The sequence below is a fragment of the Anser cygnoides genome, chromosome 2 (genome assembly GCF_040182565.1).
Source record: "Anser cygnoides isolate HZ-2024a breed goose chromosome 2, Taihu_goose_T2T_genome, whole genome shotgun sequence".
Taxonomy (NCBI): Eukaryota; Metazoa; Chordata; class Aves; order Anseriformes; family Anatidae; genus Anser; species Anser cygnoides.
The window spans coordinates 57,154,504-57,178,052 of NC_089874.1; the positions used below are offsets into that span (position 1 = coordinate 57,154,504).

The 23,549-nt window shown below is 36.8% G+C and overlaps 1 protein-coding gene across 1 annotated transcript in view; it reads right to left on the minus strand.

The window, feature by feature from the left end:
• CNTNAP2 (contactin associated protein 2) overlaps positions 1–23,549 on the minus strand; it is a 1,164,016-nt gene that overhangs the window by 151,522 nt on the left and 988,945 nt on the right. The gene's annotated exons all lie outside the window — the stretch shown is intronic.

Consider the following 23,549-nt stretch of genomic DNA (forward strand, 5'->3'; position numbering starts at 1 on the left):
AAAGAATTTATGATAAAATGATAAACTTTTTAATGAAATGTAATTCAACAAGTAATGAACTATGACTAGCCATTGTTTTAGCAGACTGAACCTATAAAAACAAATGTCCTTCAGTTCTTGGTTCTCATTTATCTACTTCTATTTATAAGCACATAGCTAAATTAAGGGAATAAATATATATTTTTTCCATTATTTCAGCAAAGAATAAATATACATTTTTTCCTGTTTCTGAGACGTGCCCTGTGAAGAGAAGGAGAGATACAGCAAATAGATCTGAATATCCTATCATGTCTCCTGAACAGTGCACTGATGTATGGGTTTGTGCACTCAGTATCATAAATTAAAGCGGTTCCAAGGATGGCTGCTCACATCTCCCTGTGAAGCTGCTCCAAAGCTCCAGTTAAATCCCCTTCAGTTCTGCTCCTGCCAGGCTCATTTGTAGGCTTCAGAGAGAGCAGCAGGGAAGCAATACAGACCTTCTACGATTTTCCTTTTAATATCTCTGTACTATGGACTTTCCCTCCAAGCATGGCCCAAAACTAAGATCTCATTATGAGTAGAAAATTTGAATTCCACATACCCAGAAAGTTAAGACAATAATAGCTCTAAGGAAGGCTCGGATTTACCTGAACTAGTCCTGAAATGTGGAGTTAGTCCAGTTTTATACTGCTCAAATATTTATCATTTTAGACTAGTGTATATGAAAATTCACATGCATTCCACTCTACATAAGCACCACGTGAAATGTAGGATATTGTGGGATTATGTACATAATTTTGCTATTTTCACTCTTTCTCAACTTCAGCAGTTTAATGTTCACAGACACTTCTCGTAAGTGCTGCAGGATATGTGACTTACAAGTTGCATTAGAATATGAGTTGAACATGTCCCATTTGAATAATGTTTGAGCTGAAATGCAAAGTGCTTCCCCCCTCTGCTGCCCTGAAAAATGGCTTTATAAAATGGCAGTACAGAGCTTATTTTCTTGAGAATTTCCATATCAAATGTGTTCAGCTGAAGTATATGAGTAAAAGAAAAACGTGTTTCTTTCCCAAACAGCTCAAATCCAAACTTAAGTAACAACGTCTCTTCCCTTCTTTGCAACCGAAGGAGTAAAGAAGAACATAGAAATTCAGAAATTTATTCTTACCACCTATGCATTTCTACAGTTTTCCATTTCTGCTTTCACTGTCACTGTCATAAAACAAAACAAAACAACCAACCAACCAATGTTTTAATTGATTTAGTTGACATTTTACGTGTTTGCAATTGTATCCTTTCTAAGTGCTTTGCTAGGACACAAGCACTTCAGTTTCTACACATCAAGCATTACTCATGTAAATGGGATTTAGAAATGAAAACTGCTACTGCCAGCAATGGAAAGAAAAGAAGATGTAGATGGGGTGGCTTAAGGTGATACAAAAGATATGCAACAAACATGGTGGAAAAAAATTAAAAATATTTTAGATATATTGTATAGTTTTAGGAGGCTACTTGTGTTGAAATATGTTAGGAGCAAACAAAACTGACATCTAGGGCAAACCTTTTAACCTCTCTGCTCTTAGAAGAGGTAACGCTAAAATGCTATGAATATGTTGATTTTTCAGGAAGACTAGAGAGAAAAGGCATTTCAGTAGTGCAGTTCTACCCTGAAACTTGTCCATATATCTATCCAAGAATAATTTAGAGGCAGAGGTAATAGAAGCAGCTCTGAAATGCAATGTCACTGATCACCTCTGCATGATAAATGTTGGTATGAGCATTGTGGATAGCAGTAGACTACCTGTTAGGTTTCACCACAAGAGAGACAAGTGATCTGTCTTCCTTTGTTTCCTTTCTTAATCCAAACAAACTCTTTCAAGTTTGCTAGAATGAAAAAATTTTGCATATAAAATTATATATACTGTATTCTGAATATGCTGAATGACCATCAGTTTGTAGGCCTCTATTATGTATATTTGTTCCATATCAGTTGACTGCAAAACTTAACTGAAAATTTAACTTATAGCATTAAAATAGTTATGTGATTTAAATGTCCTCTAGAATAACCAGAAAAGCTCTAGCTTGTAAAATATATCAATCAAATATCTTGCCAAAAATGCTTTGAGTTGCATATCAAATTAAAGGATACACTCCATCTTGTAAATCAGAGCCACATTAAAACAACCAAGCACTTTTGTAGTGATGTGATCTGTTGATGTTATCCTAAGCGAGCTCAGGAGAGGAAAGCTGGCTTATGATTCATGAAGGGAGGGAGGCTTTTATCAGAAATATTTGCCAATAAAAGCTGTAGGTTTGTATTTATTTGGTGTTTAGCACTGTGATAGTCACATCAGCAGTGAACAAAATACTTTGGAACAATATTAGAAGGTACAGTTAAAGCTGTTGCTTTTTAAATAAGACTTAATATCAAAGACCTGGTCAACTGCAATTATCAAGGCTTCAGAAAAGAAATGATCATCACATAAGCCTGTAATTAAGCCAAATTAATTCTGGATATGGATGGCCCCAGCATACATTTTTGTTCTTCAATGAACTAACATCTAAAACTCTTTATGTACTTTCTGAGGAACAGTGCTAGTTCACACATCTAAATGAAATTCTGGAATAAGGATGCCTGTAGCCTGCTTACTGTTCTTTCCTTCCCCTCATTTTCTAAAAAATTTTGTGTGGCTGAGAGTTACACCACAGTTGAGAGCAAAACAACTGGCTGAGGCTTTTCAAACCGGGGCTGAATTAAACAGTGTCTTTCCTCCTCTCATATCTTCTACTATTCTTGCATGCAAATTAAGTCAGGGTTTCATAGTCTTTTCACAACAAAGACTACTTCCTAAAAAGAAGTCTTGCTCATGAGTATTTAACTTCCTAGGATTATCTGTGGGAACCATACCTTCCATGGTAGCTACTTCCATATGCCCTTCCATCTATCACCATGTGATATCTGTTTAGCAGCTGCCAGCAGTTAGTAACAATAAAAATATTTGATTGGGTAAATATTTAGAAAGTTTTTAGTCCAGCAGCCATCAGTTTCTGAAGGGAAGTGGGGAGTCAATACTGTGCCATAGTCCATTTTCTCTAGATTATCAATATTCAGGGACCTCATCTTCCACAAGTGGCAAATCAGAAATTAGCAGTCTTAGAGAGGCTGAACAAAAACATTCATTGTCATCAAGTCTTATGACAGTCCTGATGTGTCAGGAAGTACATTTAATATATGTAACTTCTTTGAAGGCTCAGTTCTAGGCATTATGAAATTAAAAAAAAAAATCACTCTTTGTAATTACAAAGAAATTAAAGTTCAGGACTTGGAGACGAGAACTTTTAGAGATTAAAAAAAAAAAAGAAAAATGTTTCATATTCACTACTTTTACAAATCATGAGAATTCAACTCAGTGTTACATTTTGGGGGGAATTATATAGTAAAACCTCAGAAGTGTAACCTTACAGTGTTATTTAGAATACATCTATGTTATATCTTCTCTTTCTGAATAGCAACTGATTAAAACAACAACAACAACAACAAAACAAAACAGGAATAGTTCAGAAATGCATTTCCAAAAGTTTGCACAGCCACTCTTTGACCTTTGTGTCTAATCAGTATTAATGTGTAATTCATTAATCTAGAATAGTCATGACAAACTTGCTCACTAAAAAGATGCAAAATGTCGTTATTCAAATTAATTCCTCCTGAAATATTTTCAAACATGTTCATGACTGTGATGCCACAATCCTCCTTCAGGAAGGTGAGGGAAGGAAAGATGGTTTGAACAAAACTCAAGGTGTCCATGATTAGCAGAGAGCTGAATGAATAGAATTGTGCAGTTTCTAATCAGATTATTGTTATTTTTTTTAAACTTTGACTATACCAGAGCCTGATTCAGTGAGACCTGGACCAGCTGGAGAGATGGGCAGGAAGAAACCAAATGAGGTTTAATAAGAGCAAGTGTAGAGTCCTGCACCTGGGAAGGAACAACCGCACGTATCAGTACAGGCTGGGGGGCGACCTGCTGGAGAGGAGCTCTGAGGAGAAGGACCTGGGGGTCCTGGTGGATAACAGGTTGACCATGAGCCAGCAGTGTGCCCTGGTGGCCAAGAGGGCCAATGGGATCCTGGCGTGCATTAAAAGGAGTGTGGCCAGAAGGTCAAGGGAGGTGATCCTCCCCCTCTACTCTGCCCTGGTCAGGCCTCACCTGGAGTACTGTGTCCAGTTCTGGGCTCCCCAGTACAAAAATGACAGGGATCTCCTGGAAAGAGTCCAGCGGAGGGCCACAAAGATGATACGGGGCCTGGAGCATCTTCCCTATGAGGAAAGGCTGAGAGACCTGGGTCTGTTCAGCCTGCAGAAAAGACTGAGAGGGGATCTGACCAATGTTTACAAATATCTTAAGTGTGGGAGACAGAGGGATTTAGTCAACCTCTTTTCAGTGGTTTGCGGGGACAGGACAAGGGGTAATGGCCACTGAATGAAGCACAGGAAGTTCCACACCAACACGCGAAAGAACTTCTTCAAAGTGAGGATGATGGAGCACTGGAACAGGCTGCCCAGGGAGGTTGTGGAGTCTCCTTCTCTGGAGATATTCAAGGCCCGTGTGCACGCCTACCTAGGCAGACTACTCTAGGGAACCTGCTTTGGCAGGGGGGTTGGACCTGATGATCTCTTGAGGTCCCTTCTAGCCCCTACAGTTCTGTGATTCTGTGATAAAACTTTTTTTTCATTATTTTCATTTTTTTTCTTTTTTTTTTTTTCATTTTTTAGAGATTAGCATTTTTTAAATTTTGTTTGCAAAGTTTCCATGGCTTTTTCTTCCATCTCTCAAAACCATAAGCAAACTACATTCTGGTGAAATGAGAAGTGAGCAGCAGGGATGCTCTAAAAAATTATAAGGCTTGCTTTCTGCAGGTGGTACGGACAATGATCTATCTCTTCTCTGAGTCTGGGAGAAAATATACCACATCCTACCAGCAAAGATGTTTGCAATATATTAGATGGGTTCCCAATCATATTTGATATTAATAAACTCACATAAACATTGTAATTTCCCAAACTGTTTTTTCCCAGAAGTCTTTCCTGAGGAAAGTGCTGCTCTTTTCTTTCATTATAAGGAATGATAAACTTCCATAAATGTGAATTAAAATTAGAATTTGTGGTCATTCTTTGCAATGCATGCATTTAAATTATGATGGCAATAATACCCAATTGTTTACTACTGAGGGTGGTAATTAGGCATATGCACAAAAGCAATAACATTTAAGCATGTTAACAGCTTTAATAACAGCAGCTTCGTAACCTGTGTTTTCATCTATTAAAATAAAAAATGTTATTTCATGTTCCAATTCTAAATTTCATTATCTGATTATGCCTAGTTTGTTATCAACATGGTTGAAACAAAGTGCAAACTGCCATGTGCTCAGTATTTAGAAGGTTTTGTTTCAACCCATTCAAGTGCTAATGTCACTACTTAACTCAAAGGTTTTGGTGGGGAAGTGTGGGAACAGCATGAAAAAGAACTAGAATTGAACGCTCCAGACAACCCCGAGGAATCCTATATCCTTAAACAGATCCTAGAAAGCGATTCCCAAATCATCAGATGACCCAAGAAAGAAAAAAAAAATGGTACATTGTACTTATATTCTCTGAAAACAAACAAACAAACAAAATCAAACAAACACACAAACAACAACCAAAAAAACCAGCATTCATTCACATGTTTCTTACACTGTTATCATTTTCTGCCTTTGTTTTTTAATAAGAACTTGCATTCTACAATGTCATTGGCCCTTCATTTCTCCTCTACTGTGCAGGTTTCTCACGATTATTTAGGAAGTGAGCTCTTAAAGACAAAAGTAGAGGAAAAGAAATCTCCACACAATCATAGGACATAGTAGAATGAATGCCTAAACTCAGCCACATATCACCTGACAGGTACATAAATTTGACTCACGTGTAAGCAGATAGCACCACATAGGTTATGATGGCAGTGACTAAAATTCACAGAAATACACCTATACTGCATAGGCAGTACACATCAGAGTTCTTGCTTTGAAATGGATGAGTCCTTAACATACAAACTTTCGCACTCCAAAATGTCACAGGAGCCAAGGGAGCAGACTCTCTTTCAATTGCAGACTGAGATGTACACAAGTTATAGCATGAAAAGGTTTGCTTTCAGGCAAATAATCCATATGAAAATCTACAATTATTTGGATATATCATACGCATTGGAAAACAAATACTGTTATTTCTCCAGATCTGGCCTTTGTTTGACATCACAGTTGCAGTATGGAGGCAACGAGGAGAGTAAAAGCTATATCTGACATTCAATTACAAGCTTTTGTGCAACATATCCATAAGAGATTAGGGAATCATAATTTGATTCTATTCATTTCGATTAGGATTCAATGAGCTGAGATACCAGCATTGCCCTCTCCCACGGAATGCAAATGTTCACAAAGTTCCCAAAGACTGGTAGGGAATGTGGTTAATTCACAAAATTGAGTTCCATTTTTTATTCTTAGCAATAGAAAAATTGTTTGAGGACCACAGGTCTTAGGGTCCTTACCTGACCTAACAGATTTCACTCACTATTTAGTAATGACCTTTTTCTGAGATCCCCCATTTACAAAGTAAGAATGTCAAAGCAATCATGGTTGCCTGCAGAAGAACAGAGCTCCCTTTTCAATTATGCCACATCCTTAGGTGAGTTAAACATAAGTGACATATTTTAAATACACTAATTTCCTTAGTGTTACCAATTTCTACTCATCAAAAGTGAATAGTTAAATGTTGCTATGAATCACATCACATTATGTTTACAAATATGGCATATTGTCTTATGGTACTAAAACTATAAATCTTTTAAACTAAATTCAGAAAAAGGGTTCTTAAGATTGTTTAGGAGTAATGCAGATGTCACTGTGTTTGAATTGAAAAAGAAAACCAGCATTGACAGCAGATACAGAAGAAAAGGGTATCCTGGTGCTTATTTTGGATCAAATATTCACTGTGATATTACTAATTAAGTAGTTTATTTAAAGCGATTGAACAAGGAAAGAAATGTATTTCTGATGGTTCACTAAAAGCAGAAGCACACAGAAACAGAGAAACTTTTTTTTTTTTTTTCAAGTTAAAGTAACAACGAGCATCAAGACCGAGCTAATAGGCTAATAGGAAATAAATTTATCATTTCCTTTGCAGAAAAAAAAATAAAAGAAAATGCTCCTTTGCAAATAAGATTCTACATTTAAATCTATTAAGAATATCACTATACAAACCAAAGAAAAGTTATGGGCATGTGGGGCTGTGTTGAGTTTATGTGGCAAGGTTTTGGTAGTGGGGAGCTGCAGGGGTGACCTCTGTGAGAAGAGCCCAGCAGCTGCCCCATGTTAGATAAGAGCCGTGTCCAGCCAGATCCAAAAGGGACCTGCCACTGGCCAGAGTAAAGCCAATGAGTGGTGTCAATTGGGCCTCTGGGAAAGCAGATTTAAGAAAGGGGAAAAACTGCTGTGCAACAGCATCTGAGAGAGCAAGGAGTGAGAATCAGCTCTATAGACCCCAAGGTCTGTGCAGAAAGAAGGCAGGAGGTGCTCCAGGCATGGAGCAGAAGTTCCCCTGCGGCCTGTGGAGAGGCCCCTGGTGGAGCAGGCTGTCCCCCTGCAGCCCATGGGTCCCACAGTGGAGCAGAGCTCCACACTGCAGCCTGTGGAGGAGCCCCCGGTGCAGCAGGTAGTTGTGGCCTGGAGGAGTCTGGGGCCCATGGAGAGCCCCCGCAGGAGCTGGCCCCGGACTGGAGCTGCAGCCTGTGGAGAGAAGCCCACGCAGGAGCAGGGGGCCTGGGGGGAGCTGCCGCCCGTGGGGGACCCATGCTGGAGCAGTTTGTTCCTGGCTGATAGACCCATATGAAAGCAGTTCTTGAAGAGCTGCTGCCTGTGGGCAGCCCCCGCAGGATCAGTTCGGGAAGGATGGCATCCCGTGGGAGGGACCCCACGCTGGAGCTTGGGAATGGAGTGACCATGAAGGAGTAGTAGATGATGAAACATTATGGACTGACTTCAGCCCCAACTCTTCATTCCCCTGTGCTACTTGCGAGGAGGAGGTAGAAGAGGGTGGATGGAGGAGAAGGTGTTTTTAGTTTGCTTTTAGCTTCCCACTGTTCTAGTCTATTAGTGATAGGCAATGGATTATATTAATCTCCCTACATTGAGTCTGTTTTGCCTGTGATAATAATTGGTGAGTGATCTCCCTGTCCTTATTTCAGCCCTTGAGCCCTTTCCGTCATATTTTCTCCTCTTCTTTCTTTGAGGAGGGGGAGTGAGAGTTGCTATGGTGGAGTTCAGCTGCCCATCAGGGTAAAACCACCACAGAGCCAAGGACTATATTGTTGTTATTTAAATGGTTCACGTATTTTACAAAGAAATAATTAGAATAATATTGATGCTATTAGTTCACTAAATCATTACATTCTGTTTTAGATTATGGCATTTAAATCTTTGGTTAATGTTAAAAACGGCCATTAAATACTCTGCTGTACTGGTTCTGATATTATTACCTCTGAGGTAGTCAATTTGGGATAACCTCTCCTGCATGAATTTAGATAAAGAAGTTAAGAAGATAAGAATAGCTGCACTATGTCATACTAAAGGTCTATCCAACTTTGCATCCTTCTACTCAGGACAGTGGTGGATGCCTAGGAATGAGTACAAGGCTAGGACAAGCTGATAGCCATAATCTGTGTGAATACTTTCTGAACACTCAGAGACCTGTAGCTCAAGCACTTTGTGATCCAGAAGAAGCATCAGTATATTTAATAACTGTGGGTGCATATTTCTTATTTGTTGATCCCTTTTTTAATCATGTACAATCCTAGCATCTGCAGTGTCCTGTGGCAAGGATTCCCACGCCCACTGGCTATGCTGTGAGGGAATACTTGTGTTGCAGTTACCTCTACTGAGGCTCATGAAAAATCAAAAGATACTTTCAGAAAGAATACTGTTCATATATTAATTTGGGAAATTGCAACTTATCTTCATAAATTTACCTAGTAACTTCATGTTGCTCATCTGACTTTGAGTTCTCCATGTGCTGTTGAACACTGTGTACTACAGCTCTAGAAGTCAGCAGCAAGTAAACTTGCTTGTATTTAAAAAAATAGCTTTGGAGCATGTTGGGATTAAAACTACAGCTTAAAAATACAAAACTACAGCTATTATATTGCTAACAGTATACAAATGTCATGTGAGTACATTATGGTGAGTATGCTTTACATTTTTATTTTATAACTCATGTTGAACTCGACAATTCTCATAGCTTTTCCTACATTTCAGGGAGCTTTTGTGTGTGAAAAAAAAAACAAACATATTAATCTGCACTTTGCACAATGTATAATTAAATTCATATACTACCCTGGAAACAGTTTCATAGTAGAAACAGTATTCTTTTACCATTTTTTTCCATATTAAAATAAAAATTGACAAGCTGCATTCTTCTAATCTGAAATTCTGCCAGTGAATTTGCTTTCATGTATTCATCCATCCTAAACAAAACCATAAGAGCAGCATGACACTGAGTGATTTCCATTTCCTTTTGAAATTAGAATTCCAGAAAATTTTAGTATATTTTTTTATTATTTAAAACAAATTTAGACCAATTGAAGAAAGGGATCCCAATATGCGATGGAATAGAGGATAGAATGCAAGGGAACGGCACAAAGCTGCACCGGGAAGGTTCAGACTGGACATTAGGAACAATTCCTTTACCATGAAGATGGTCAAACATTGGAACAGGAGTCCTAGAGATGTGGTTGATGCCCCATGCCTGTCAGTGTTCAAGAAGCATTTGGGTAATGACCTTAGTAAAATGCTTAACTCTTGGTTAGCCCTGAAGTGGTCAGGCAGTTGGCTGAGATGACTTTTGTAGGTCCCTTCCAACTGAACTATTCTATTATGTTCTATTCACCCTTCTCATCTTCCTTTTTGCTAGGCTAAGCAAAAGTTATGTGCTCAGCAGAGCTAATAGAGCTGTCTCCAGATGGTTCATCTCTGATGCTTGATGAATTGAAAGTTGTTGCTACACTTTGTCTCTCCTGATGAAAACATGTCAGTCCTGAAGGTGATTTCTCACCTTATAGACAAGGCTGAGAACAGGAGAAGATTTAGCACAACAATATGAACTGTTTTTTTTAACCACAAGGCCCTTTCTGCCCTCCAGCTCTCTATTAGTATTCATTTCTTTCGAGAAGTCAGAGGATGTTCTGTTACTACTGGTTTACTCTTCTGTAAAAATGAACTATACTGAGACAAAAAAAAAAAGAGAAAAAAAAGAAAAAGAGAGATCGTGAAGGAGCGGTGGAGATGAATGATGAATTGCTATGGACTGACTGCAACCCCCATTCCGCATTCCCTTGCACTGCTCAGGGGGAGGACATAGAAGTGGGTGGATGGGAGGTAATGTTCTTTTACTTTGCTTTTAGTTCTCACTGCTCTAGTCTGTTAGTATTAGGCAATAAATTATATTAATCTCCCTACATTGAGTTTGTTTTGCCTGCTCAATTGTTGAGTGGTCTCCCTGTCTTTATCTCAACCTTTGAGTCCTTTTCTGTTGTATATGCTCCCACTCTTCCTTTGAGGAGGGAGAGAGCAGTTGTGGTGGAGTTCAGCTGCCTGTCAGGGTGAAAACACCACAGAGGGTGCAAAGAGGACAGAGCCAGGTTCTTTTCAGTGGTGTCCAGTGACAGGACAAGAGACAATGCACACGGAGTGAAACATGGGAGGTTGCTTTTGAACATCAGGAAGTGTTTTACTGTGAGGGTATTGGAGCAATGGCACAGGTTGCCATGAGAGGTTGTGTAGTCTCCTTCCTTGGAGATCTTCAAAAGCCACCTGGACATAATCCTGGGCAACCTGCTCTAAGTGGCTGTGCTTGAGTAAAATGACCTCCAGAGATCCCCACCAACCTAAATCATTCTGTGATTCTGCAATCTTTATGACAAAAGATTTCTTTAAACTGTTACTGTAGTAGTAGAAGACTTAAAATAGCATTAATATGAGTAATTCAAAATGCACTTAGTACACATTTTAAAAAGAGGTTAGAGTTTAAATGGTACTTGTAGGTCAACTAGCTTTGTTGGAGCATGTCTTTTCTATAAATTGTAGATGCAGCTTCAGGAAACAGTATAACTACAGGGTTAAAACCACAAAATACCTCAATCAATACATATCAAAAGGTAAGGCTATTGGAAAGCCAACAATATCAGTTCTAGCTTTACACCTGGTAAACCTATTTAGAGTAGTCTAAAACAACTTCTATTTGACTCTATCCAGATTAGTATAATAAATCAGTTTAATGCTGAATAATGGGGCTATGCATACCTATCTTTAATAAATGCATAGGCATAAGAAGTAAGATAGTACTTTTTTTTACAGGCAGCATAGAATCAACAGGGCTATGTTTTCACATGACATGCTGTACAAAATTATTAGATGAAACAAATAAAAGAAACACAAGCAAACAAAAGCAATCAAACATGCTCAATTGTCAACCTTTACATGAAATTCTTCCTCCATTTTATGGAACCGAGCAAAACCTAACATGTCTCCAAACTGCTAGTTTAGCTCAGCTTAACCTACAGCAGGATCCTAGATGATCCCTGGATCCCCCTTCTCTCTACCTCTTGAACCTTTCACAGGAGACCTAACACTCCAAAGAAAAGTAAAATTCTAAATACCTGAGAGTACAGAAATATAGACTTAGGTAGGCTAAACATTACAACTCACTTGCCTGCTCCCTGATCTCATCCATCAGTATGTAAACTGTATTTCCTATACAAGCCATCCCCATGTCCTGATACATGGTTGAATGTAATAGAAATATTCAGTAATCTGTACCACCTATATCTAAGATGGTAAGAATTATTATCATATTGAATAGCATCCTATACCATTAATAATTATGCTGAAGTAAATTATTTGCAAAATAAGTCAGAACTTGCTGGATTTGATTATCAGTGATTTCTTTGGCACACAGTGTTAGTGAGCAGGCATTAAACCCCTTTCTTTTCTGCATGACTGTGACCAGACTTGAAAGTGATGGGGTCAGGATGAAGAGAAAATCAAGTGGGATGCAAGCAAAGAAGGAGGGGAAGCAGGCTGTGGTGCAAGATGTCTTGGCTGTGATATTGGTTTCCATAAACATACCAGCAAAAATAAACTTTTTTTTTTTAATGGGTGGAGTGATTTCTTTCATAAAGAAACCATAAATTTTATGTCTGGACCTGCTATGGGGGCAGAACAACAAACCTCAGTGCCTCCTCTAGGATATATTACAAAATTATGTCTAAGGATTCAGCACTAGTATGACCAGGAATGTGGTCACACTGGAAAACTTTCATGCATCATATTAGAAGCAGTCCTATGGCTCTGTGTGCAGGGAAGGCTACAACTAATAACCCTATTGTGAACTAAATCTTCTTCATATTATTTTCAGTCCCTTGGTTCTCTCTAAAGCAATCTCGTAAATTATCAGGCTTCCTAGTGCTTGGGATTTTTAAAACTGTGAATTCAACTTTCGGTTTGGTGATAAGCATTAGAAATCTTAACTTGAGCTTAATGATGTTTTTCATCAAGTAATGGCTATTTGAGTTCCCCTAGGAGCTCTTCTCTATATTTTCAAAGCTCATATCTCTTCTGGCCGCCTTCATGTCATGAACAGTGTTTTCTCTGTTCATTTACAGACTGCTGTGCAAAAAGCAGCCTCTGGAAATGGCTGACATGCAGCATATAGTAGTCTACAAATGTGATAGAAAAAGATAACATTAAACCTTTTAAAAGCTACAGGAAGCCCTGTTATTTGCATCTGTTCCTTGCAGAAACAATCTGATGCCTTTCAAACTGAGAAGTTAAACATCTCCAATGCTACCAGACATTTCCTATCGCCTATTTGGTTACCCTAACTGGGTACTTCCTGGCAGGCCTGTTGCTCCAGTGTGTGCTACTAGGGGAAATATCACTTGGGAGGAGGCACAGAAGGGTGGTAAGTAAGGGAAGGAGCTGCATAAAGAAAATGTGATTTAAAGCCTCTCTTTTACAGGGATGAACACGCTCATGTTTAGAGAAGTTAGGGAGGAATTGGAAGGATCTGACCCCACTGAAGTGCAAGAGGAACTTGTGGGCTGTGTGAGAGCTGTGTGCAGCACAGACCCTTCTTGTGTCAGGGCACTGCCTGAAGGCAGGAGAAGGCAGCATTGCAGGGGCTCCACTTGCTAATCCCATTGCCTGATGCTAACCCCCAAGGATGGTCTATGCCTAAAAGCTCTATGAGAGCTCTCACTGATCAATTTATTTCAGTATATGTGATAATTTAATTTCCCATCAAATATTGCAGGGAGTATGCGTATTTGTCCTATTGTGCTGTTTCTACCCACAATGTGTGTTTATTCATTACCCACTCAGCTATTTGTCTTTAATTAGTTCCTCAGCTGAGTACTTCAAGCTGTGCAGTGCATGTCTGGAATGTTTCTTGTTTTACTAATGAATTTAATTTCAGGAAAATCCTTGATCATAGCTCAGCCACTACGAACTACTGACTCTTCATATGTAAATAAAAGGGAGGAGATGTGGAGGGCCCCAGGCTTGCTTTCTGTGATAAGTGATGATGTCTACTTGCCTAACTCTCTTCAAGAGAGTGAGTACAACTAGGAAAGAGGGGACAAAGCATGAGGTAGAGAAATAAATCTACAACATAAGCCATCATTTCTCTAAAGATTTCAAGGGAAACGTCTAGTCTAATCATTCTTCTTACCATGCATATTTAATACAGACACCAGAATTCAGAATTTCTGGATCCCAGAAAAATAAATTTTACAGGTGGACTCTGAAAACATCTGAATATTATTTCCGAATATTTTTAATTTTTACATATTGAACTCACAAACAGAAAAAAAAGTGTGGAAAATCATAGAATAATTTTTCTCTCCTTGCACAGTGTTTCATAGAATAAGACTGATATAAATAGAGGCTGATAGCCTTACATGTTACATTTTCTTTCAGCATCTAAAAGTATTTGTTGGAGTCAGGAGACTTTCTTGTTATGCCTTGATAAATCACATATGCAATTTTGTATCTCTGTTGGATTCTTCTTGGTTTGGGATTTTGCTCATTTATTTTTTGATGTGATGGAGATTACTAACCCGATTTGTGGATCCCTAGCAGTATCCGTGCTGCTAATTATAAAGGAATAGAAATGCTTGAGATTGACTTCAGGTAAATTCTAAATTTGGCCATGTAGAAGTAGAATGATTATATTTAGCATTTGAGTAACCTGAATGGTATGAATGATTGTGATCGGATTTTTGTAGAAAAATGGAACTGGTACTTGGAAAGTCTACCAGGATGATTAACAAAATGAAAACATTTTACAAAAAATGAATTAGAAGAGTTTGGCTACATTAGTCTAGATAAACAAAACATTGTGAGGAGTCAAGATGGCACTTCATGAATGTATTTTGGAACTACTGATTAGGAAGTAAGACGTTTTTGAGAAAAAAATTAGTATAGGTACAAGACCAAAAGGGTATAGATTGGATATGAATACATGCTGATTGCAAATTAGAAGTTGTTTTCTACCTGTCTAAGGAGAGACGCTCTGAAATACTTTTGCAAACAGGAGACTTACAAGATGGGATTTTGTTAAGTTTATGGAAACGATTGTAGGATAATTGATGGAGAAAGGAAATGAAGCTCCTGATATATATCCTCAGGTCTCTGGTTTGCTAGAATGCCCAAGAGATGTTAAGGAGAGATTGAATTACTCTTTACAATGTATTAATAATGTATTGTTTCCAGATTGCTGAGGACCATTAAGGGGTTATTTTTGCGTTGATATTTCCCTTCCTCTGAACACTACAGATTTGTGATTGCTAGACACACAAATGAAGTGCTGTAGAACTCTGAATCATGCTAAAGTATCTCAGCTGTTTGGCTATGTGTCCAACTCAAAGTTAAGTCAATTAAATTTAGGGAATAGGAAGGGACAGGAATAATCCACAAGATTAGATTGTTTTTGCCATTCTAGGATCACCTTGGAGTTTTCTATATTTAACAGATTCCCTGTTATATCAATAACCTTAGATACTGTTGATGTCCCCGGCCCTTTCTCCTGCTTTTGTTTTTCTTAGGAGTTTGACTGTTATATCTTATGATGGCTCTCAGCTTTGTGACAGGACAAGGAGAAACATTTTATGGTGTATGGTGGATAACAACACTTTGTATACCAGTTTTATTGACTCTGGAATATTTATTTATCACCTAAATCCCTTTCAGTAAGATGTTGGAGAGACAAGTATGGCAATAGTGTTCACTTCATTCACTTAATATATTCTCAGATTTAGAAAAAAAAAAAAAAAAAAAGAGTGGCTGTAGAAATCTCCCCCTGAAAGTTTAGGAATAACTCTTGCATAATGATTCTTCCCTTCAGCAATGAATCACGTTTCTCTGAGCATACCGAGTCAAGAAGAAACCCTCTTTCAAGCCACGTTCATTACACTTTTAAGAATTTTATAACTTTCATTTGAACTCTTATGGAATGGGCTTGTTATTCAGAGGTCAGATGTACTGGAAAGAAATTGAATTGCTGCAGGAGAAATTAAGGAGCACTAGACAGTAAGAAACAGGTCTAACATTCATATTTCATAATCACAGGAAATCTTTCTTCAGGAAATTCTCATTTCCTATATACTGTGAATTTAATATGGCTATTCTGCTCAGGTTCTCATGTTGTATTCATGTATTCATTAGTAACTGCACTACCATATGTCAGGTATGCCTTTTTTTTTTTTTTCTCAACGATTTCCCTATGGGAGAGACTGAAGAACAAAGGCCCAAAAGTACTTCTTGCATCTGGAAAAGATGTTAGGGAATTTTTTAGTGATGTTTCATTCCAAACTGCCTCAAGCTGGTCTCAGTGGCCTCTCTTTCAATAAATATTATGTCCGTGCCCCAGAAAAAAAACACTGTCCCTCTCTAAACAGGCAACATCACATGGGAGTTTCAGATAGACACCCTAGGGCCTGATTGCTAGGGCATCTGGAAACAAGTACCAAAACTTGACTTTGAGATAAGCCAGTTCATAGTGCAAGGATTAGCCAATTAGTCCTTTTTCCTATTCCAACCTGTAATATAATAAATATAAATAACAAATATAATAATAATATACAATACATATTATATATTATCAACCATTACAATCAATATTAATTATAATCAATTATTAAATTAATAATATTATTAAATACATAATATAATAAATATGAATAACAAATATAATAAACCTGTTTTATACTAGCTTCAATTTCCTAAGTTTCATGTTCAAGTTTTCTACGTTGCTGTAATTCAAGAAAGAGATGGAGAAAGCATGGATAAGCTCAACATATACAAACATTTTCGATGATGAGAATCATTTTCATACAATAGCATAATCAAAGAATCTCAAAGAGTCATAAAATATAGATTGATTTTGCCAGTTTATAGGTGAGGTTTCAAGTCTGATTGTGTGGCTGCAAGCTTTTGAGAGTATTTATCTTAGGCTATCTGTTCTCCACATATGATTGGCTATGCAAACATAAGACCATCTGCATATAATAATTTGTTTGTAGTAATGAACACAGTAGTAATAAATTTAAGTACCCCCTACATTTTTCAAGTATTTGTGTCATTGCTGCGTGACCTCTGGTGACAATACGGGCAATACAAAGGCAATTCATGACTCCAGAATGGGTAGAGGAGATGGATCCCTTCACTAGTCGTAGGATGTATTCATTCAGGAATTAATCAAACTGTTTATCTTCTGGGATCCTGCCAACATTTACTGACAGGACAGGAGTATCATAATCAATAGCATTGACTGCTGCAGAGTTGTTTAGGGAGATGAGTAGTTTTTTTTCCATCTACTCTGTCAATGCTAGGTGGGACATTAATTAAGATAAACTTGTAGTTGACCTCTCTGCTAACACCTCTCTGGCCTTACAGGGAAACAGAAGACTTGATGGTGGTCAGTGGCTAGAGAGAACTGCCATATGGGGAAACCTTCTGTGCAGGTTAGACTACTGTATGTTTGAAAGATGAAAATACTTTTTTTCTCTAAATGACACTGACAACAATGGTATCAACACCATTATCAAGATTGTCCTTTACTACCCAGCACTAGGAAAGGTCTGACTTATAGATCTTTACTCACAAAAAAACAATCAGCATGTGACTGTTCATTCCTTTTCCTGATTCAAATGATATAATATATTTAACAAGCATAAAGGGACTGAAGCAGGTGATGTATGAAGAGAGCCTGAGGGAACAGGATTTGCTTAATCTGAGAAAGACTTGGAAGGGAGCTAGTTGCTGCTTTCACTGCCTGATAGGTAGTTCCAGAGAAGAAAAATCCCATCTCTCCTCAGAGATGCAAATCAAACAATCAAGATAACAGTCACAGATTACAACACAGAAAATTCCCACTGGATATAAGAAAAATATTTTCACAGTTAGAGCAGTTAAGCACCGGAACATGTTGCCCACAGAGACTGCAGAAACTATATCCTCAGAAATTTTCATAGAATGAATAGAAAAGTCCCTACACAAACTGATCTGGGTTAGAAGTTAGTCTTGCTTTGAGCAGGAGATTTTTACTAGATGACCTCAGGAAGTCCCTTCCAACTTCAGTTAACCTATGATTCTATGATTCTTGCAAAGCATTTTATGTTTCAAGATCTTTAAGAATTTAATGTCTTGCTCTGGATTGTGAGAAAGATATAAAGCAATTCTCAACAATAGAATAAAATGTTGCTTTTATTTTGTGTCATCATGCTATAGTTTTTCTGACTGGAAGGTGGAATATTCTCTGCTTCTTGAATAATTGATTTATTGTTGTGTTAATTGCTTTATTGTTGTTGGCTTTTGTACATCTTCTTTGAACAACTGGATCCTCCCTCACTCCCACTCCTGTGCCTTTGAATAACATGATGCATAAAATACAAAAGATGGTGAAAAATTTTTATCAACTAAGTGGTAAAAACAGAAATAAGTAAAATAATGGAAGTCCAGACATTTTGATTATTTAACTGTTCAAGCAGATCATCAGCAGATTAAAGGAAAACCTCAACAAAACACATTTCATTCTTGTTGCCAGGGAAAGTTGTTATTTTTGGTAACAACAGTATACCTATCTGTTGAGCTAACAGTTTCATATGCTGGTTTCCATTCTTGTCAAATCCTGACTATTGCTTAAATGTCTTAATTTTATTTGTTTGTATCCTGGACTACTATAGATTTTCTGAGATTGGGTTAGATGCAATGCACTATATGACAATAATATATTTATTTAGTAACTCACTGTTCCAGGATCCCAAAGTTACCTTATAATATTATGGAGAACAGCCAGATTAGCTACCTGAAATATAACGTACGCACAGAAAATAAGATAGAGTTCAAACATGGTAGTATATACAGAGACGAACTTCAGAATATAAATATTCGTATGAATATTCAGAATGGAGAGGTAAAATATCAGTTATTCACCTTTTAATTTGAGCTGTAGTGAAGATACTGAAAAAATGTTTATTTTCAGTTTACAAAAGCTATAGCTCGCAATTCTCTTTCTTGAAAGTAATTACTTTCTGTTTAAAGAAAGGAAAAGAGTGTCCCTCCCATGAATCAAATGTTTCATTTAGTTATGTATTTTCTAACAAAACTTTTGCGTTGTTACAAAACACTAAAGCTTTTGAAAGTTCTGAAAGAAACTGAATTTATTTCAAAGTGTTCATGAAATATAAGTACATTCAGCTGATTTTTTTGGGAAAGTTTTACCCAGTTTTGGACATTTAAAAAGTCTTTTTTAATTCAACACCTATTTATATATGGAATAGAATTAAACAGTGACATAAAGATTCTTTTTTGAAATGTTGAAAATCAAAGTCAAAATGATGTCCTAGTATCAATCAGCATTGGACTTGATAACAACATGTTCAGTTTCAGATAACTTTGTATGTTTTTCAGTGTTGGTATGGCAAGTGTTTCTGAGTTTCTCTCCTTTTGGGGTGGGAACTTAACACATTGCAAAAATCCCTTTTCTACCATGTTTTTGGAAGCATCTTGGCTTTCTTGAAAGGTATCCTACCAACTATGGGTCAAGTCTGCCTGCCTGCATATTAAATAAGAAGGTACAATAAAAGTTCATAACAATAAATCATCATAGAAAATCTATGATATAAAAAAATAAAAAAATAAATTGTATATGAGTGAATGATGTAGAAACATGAACTCTATTCTTGGGCTAAAAATTGTCTTACAGCGACTTTAGTTCCTCACTTTTAGAAAGCAGAACTATTTCCAATGGTAAGGCAAAAGTTTCCATCTACAGGATTTCATGAAACCAAGGGTAAATAATAGCATACGGATATAGCATGCACGTTGGAAATTGATTAATGAAAGTAAAGGCTGAATGGATTTTGAACACATAAGTCACTACTGCTTCTCTTTCCATAACTGTATCTGTGAAGGCTGTTCTATTGAAGAAAGTTGCTTTTCTCAATTTGATTAAATCACCTGTGCAGAAGATTCTGCACAAATGAGAGTTGAAATATGGGCATATAAAAATGTTAGAATTTGCTACTTGATATTATGAAGCTAAAAGCTTCATGATTCTGAAAGCTTAGCTAAGATTTTCCAAGTAAAGATTGCTGTAAGGTCTTAAGAGTAAATGGATAGAACTGTTTTGAATTCCTTTAATGAGAAGAAAAATATGGTTTTAGAAACTAAAGGATTTTTTTTTCACTCCATTTAATTCCACTTGAACTGATTAAAAGTTAAAACCTTGACTAAAATAATCAGTATTTTCCCTTCCCTTCCCTTCCCCTCTCCCCTCTCCCTTTCCCCTTCCCCTTCCCCTCTCCCCTTCCAAGTCTTGTATTAAGACATAATTAGATGTAACATGGTTCCCTAGTAGAGAGACCATTGGTGCCAGTTTACAAAGCACTGAGGGTCCTCAGCTTCTTCTTAATTAGTTTCTTTGGTGGTTGGGTGTTTCTTAGTGTTACTGAGTTGCTTTCTGTTTTGTTCTAGATGCTAGGTGCTGTGAAGTTAGAAGAGATCCTTTATAACTGGATATCCTCTGCTCTGCTGCCACACACTTTTCTATGTTTAAATGAGACTGAATTTGCATACTGACACATGGTGATGAAAGAGTCTGACCTTACTGTACTTCACCTTCAATCATTTTTTGCCTTTTTCTGCTCTTTCTGCTTTTTAAATGTCAGTCAGTACTGCAGGAATATACAGGCCAAAAGTATTAAAGTGAGAAAAAGTTTCACCTAAAAAATGAGCATAGATATTTTTCTCCATTTTAAACCTAATTTCTGAGATTATTCAGGTTTATGAGGTGAAATTTAAAGGTGACTATAAGTTTATGCACGTAATTGACAGGATTCCAGTAACTTATCATTCCCCAATTTAATCTAAGGTTCTCTTAGTTCCTTACTGCTTTACTGACATTTCCTTCTCATCACATCTCTCTGCACTTTGGGAACTGTTTCATCATTTCATTTTCAGGTTTTGTACCCTGCACAGTTTCTTTTCTTATTTTGCTGTACGTAAGTGGTAAGATATTAATATGCATTACAGTCATATAGATGGTAAAATGTTGGAAATTATAATTAAAGCATAACTTTAACAGGATTTGAATTTAATATGAACAGCTACTGTATGTCATCTATTAGACTAACAAGTCTTTGCTTAAATTCCCTGGGAATTTAGAGACAATACTTTACGTGAAATGCTTCAGATACTTGTTTTTTCGTATTAAAGAAGATAAAATTAACCTGTATATAATCATAATAATGATGTGAATTTGAATAAAATTAGCTCTTAGTTGCATTGAATTCTGTATATCTGAAACATAAAGCTCCTACCTCCTCTATGGAGTTTCACCCTTTTTTTCTTTTACGATCAGTTGGAGAATTGAACATGGGCGTTGACTGCCATATGTTCTCATTACTTCACCAAATACATAAAGAGAATATAATTTATTAGGGCCTTGAAATACAAACAAACTGCCTTCTGTACATTATACCAACATACATATTTACAAAGGATTGAATGCATGGGAGACTTAATTAATAGTAGGCATGTCTATTCCTAACTTCTACCAGGTAAAATGTGTCTGCCACTGTCTGGTTTAAATTTCATGACAACTGTGGGAAGTGTGGAGATGTAAATTGAGCAATTGATTCCTTGTACCTAAATTCAATATATGTATAAAACAGATGTAATTTGCATTCTAAAAGACAGTAGAGAATGTACAAAAAGTAACTGGCAGGAAAGTATGCAGTAAAGGATTAAATATATATCCACTAATAATAAATACTCAGGGCATACCCCTTTCAGGTCCTTAGGGACAGCAATATAAATTTTACTCGTAATGAAAATACACACTAAATGACAGCGTAATCTCTAATACTTTCATCCATCACCAGGTGTGGGCAAAAGTGGTGTAAGTTTTGCTTTTAATCAAACACTCAGACTCTACTAGATATTGACAAAGCTTGAAAAGGTTTTAAAAATAAGGGATTAAGCTGCATCAAGAGTCAATGCCTGCCATTAAAAGGTTCTCTCTTTTGTATATTCTGACAAGATCAATCTTATATAAAGGGTTTCTTTTTTCTTTCTTATTTTTGTTTGTCTGCATTGCATTATTGACTAGGTGATTTGGGGATTACTGACTGTATATGGCAGTGTTTTTTCTGGTTTGCCAAGATCATAATTTTCACTCTACTTTTCCTTTATTGTCTTGCAGTATTTGTAGGCATCCTGCTGCTTCAGGTAGACAAAAAAGACATGTCAAAAAAAGGATGATGATTAAATTTTATGTGATCTGTATTTCTTCCTTCTCTGTAAAATGCATAGTGCTCAAGGGTAAGGTTTGCTCTCAGAAAGCAAATAACAGAATAAAACTTGACAGTGAGTGGGGTACATTAGAGAATATCACATATGACCTGTGAGTCAATGTGATTTATGATAAATCGTGTCACAAGTATTTATTCTATGAATACACTTTTATGCAAAGTTTCTACTGGAAGAGAGCTTTATGGACAAATTATAAACCTCAGAAAACAATGTTTTATGGTGAAAATGTTGACAGTTTATAGTCAGTGCATGAGCGCAGTGATAATGAGTTTTACCAATTATTTTTGTATGTAGAAAGAACTCTCAGTGATCCTTACAGTGCTGTAGAGACTCCCAACTCTCCTCCCATCTTTCCTCCCAACTTTCTAAGCCAAAATTCCTCCCATTATACAAATACAAAGGAACATGAGCAAAGTATCTAGAATGATTGACTCAGATTAAGATTATCACAAAGAAGGAAATATTTTTTGGAATTTAAATAACTCCAGATGTACAAATTCAAATATTATCTTGCTGAAAATGTACGTAACAGTGTTATCAATTCAGCTTGCATATTTCTGATTTATGACATCAGAGAATTCTTTCTGACTGTAATTATAGTGTGCCTGAGAGTTTGTTGCAAGTAAAAAGGGACGACAAAACTATCATCCCAAATGCCAGCATGTGGAGCACTTTGCTTCCTAGGAAGGGTATGAGAATATGTGTAAGAGAAACCACTGGAGGAAATACTCTTTCCTATGGCTACCTTTGGATAGATTTTAGTGAGAAAGAGAAATGTCTTATGCAAACAATGGAAGTTTTGCAGCTCCTATTTTCAGAGCAGGCAAAGTTTTATTCATAGGACCAGAAATAGCCTATAGTTTTATGAGACAACCAGCCATAGTCTGAAATTTACTGTGAGGTAAGAAAAGAAAGAGTTCTCTTAGACACATACAGGAATTCCAGAAAATCTTTTTGGTACTGTTAAAAACATTTCCTCACCAATACTAAAATAAATTCAAGTTAAAATAAATAATCAAAGCAAATAAATAATCAAAGCAAAACAGGGTTAGAGGTAAACAGAAAGAGACAGACTTAACCACGGGAAATGAAGTTATTTGCCTCGGTTATTAAACAACAATCAGTTATTAAACACCTAATGGAATGTATGCTTACTTAGAAAGTTTTGGAAGGATGACCTAGTGATTCATTCTCTTCTCTTGCGTCTCTGAGGAAAGCAACCACATATGAAGAATAATCACAGCAATTTGATTAACTGAACTGGATGATCCCTATGCAGATCATGAGTGGACACAGTTACTTATTTTATCAACTTCAATAAATTCAGCTGAAAAATCAAATAACTATGAATTACTTTTTTATTATTATTATTATTTAAGCTGTTTTCATTGAAAAAAAAAAAACAAACACCCACTTCTCCTTTCTGCTAGTAGAATCAGAATGACTGTAACATACAGTGAGAACAATATTGTAGTGTTCTTTGGATGTATTTGTATCCCACTTGAATTACACTATGTACAGTCCAGTGCAACAAATAAATAAATACGTGATGGGGCAAATAGCTGAGAAAATTCAGCAGACAAATTTTTAAGATTATTAAATGCAGCTACAGT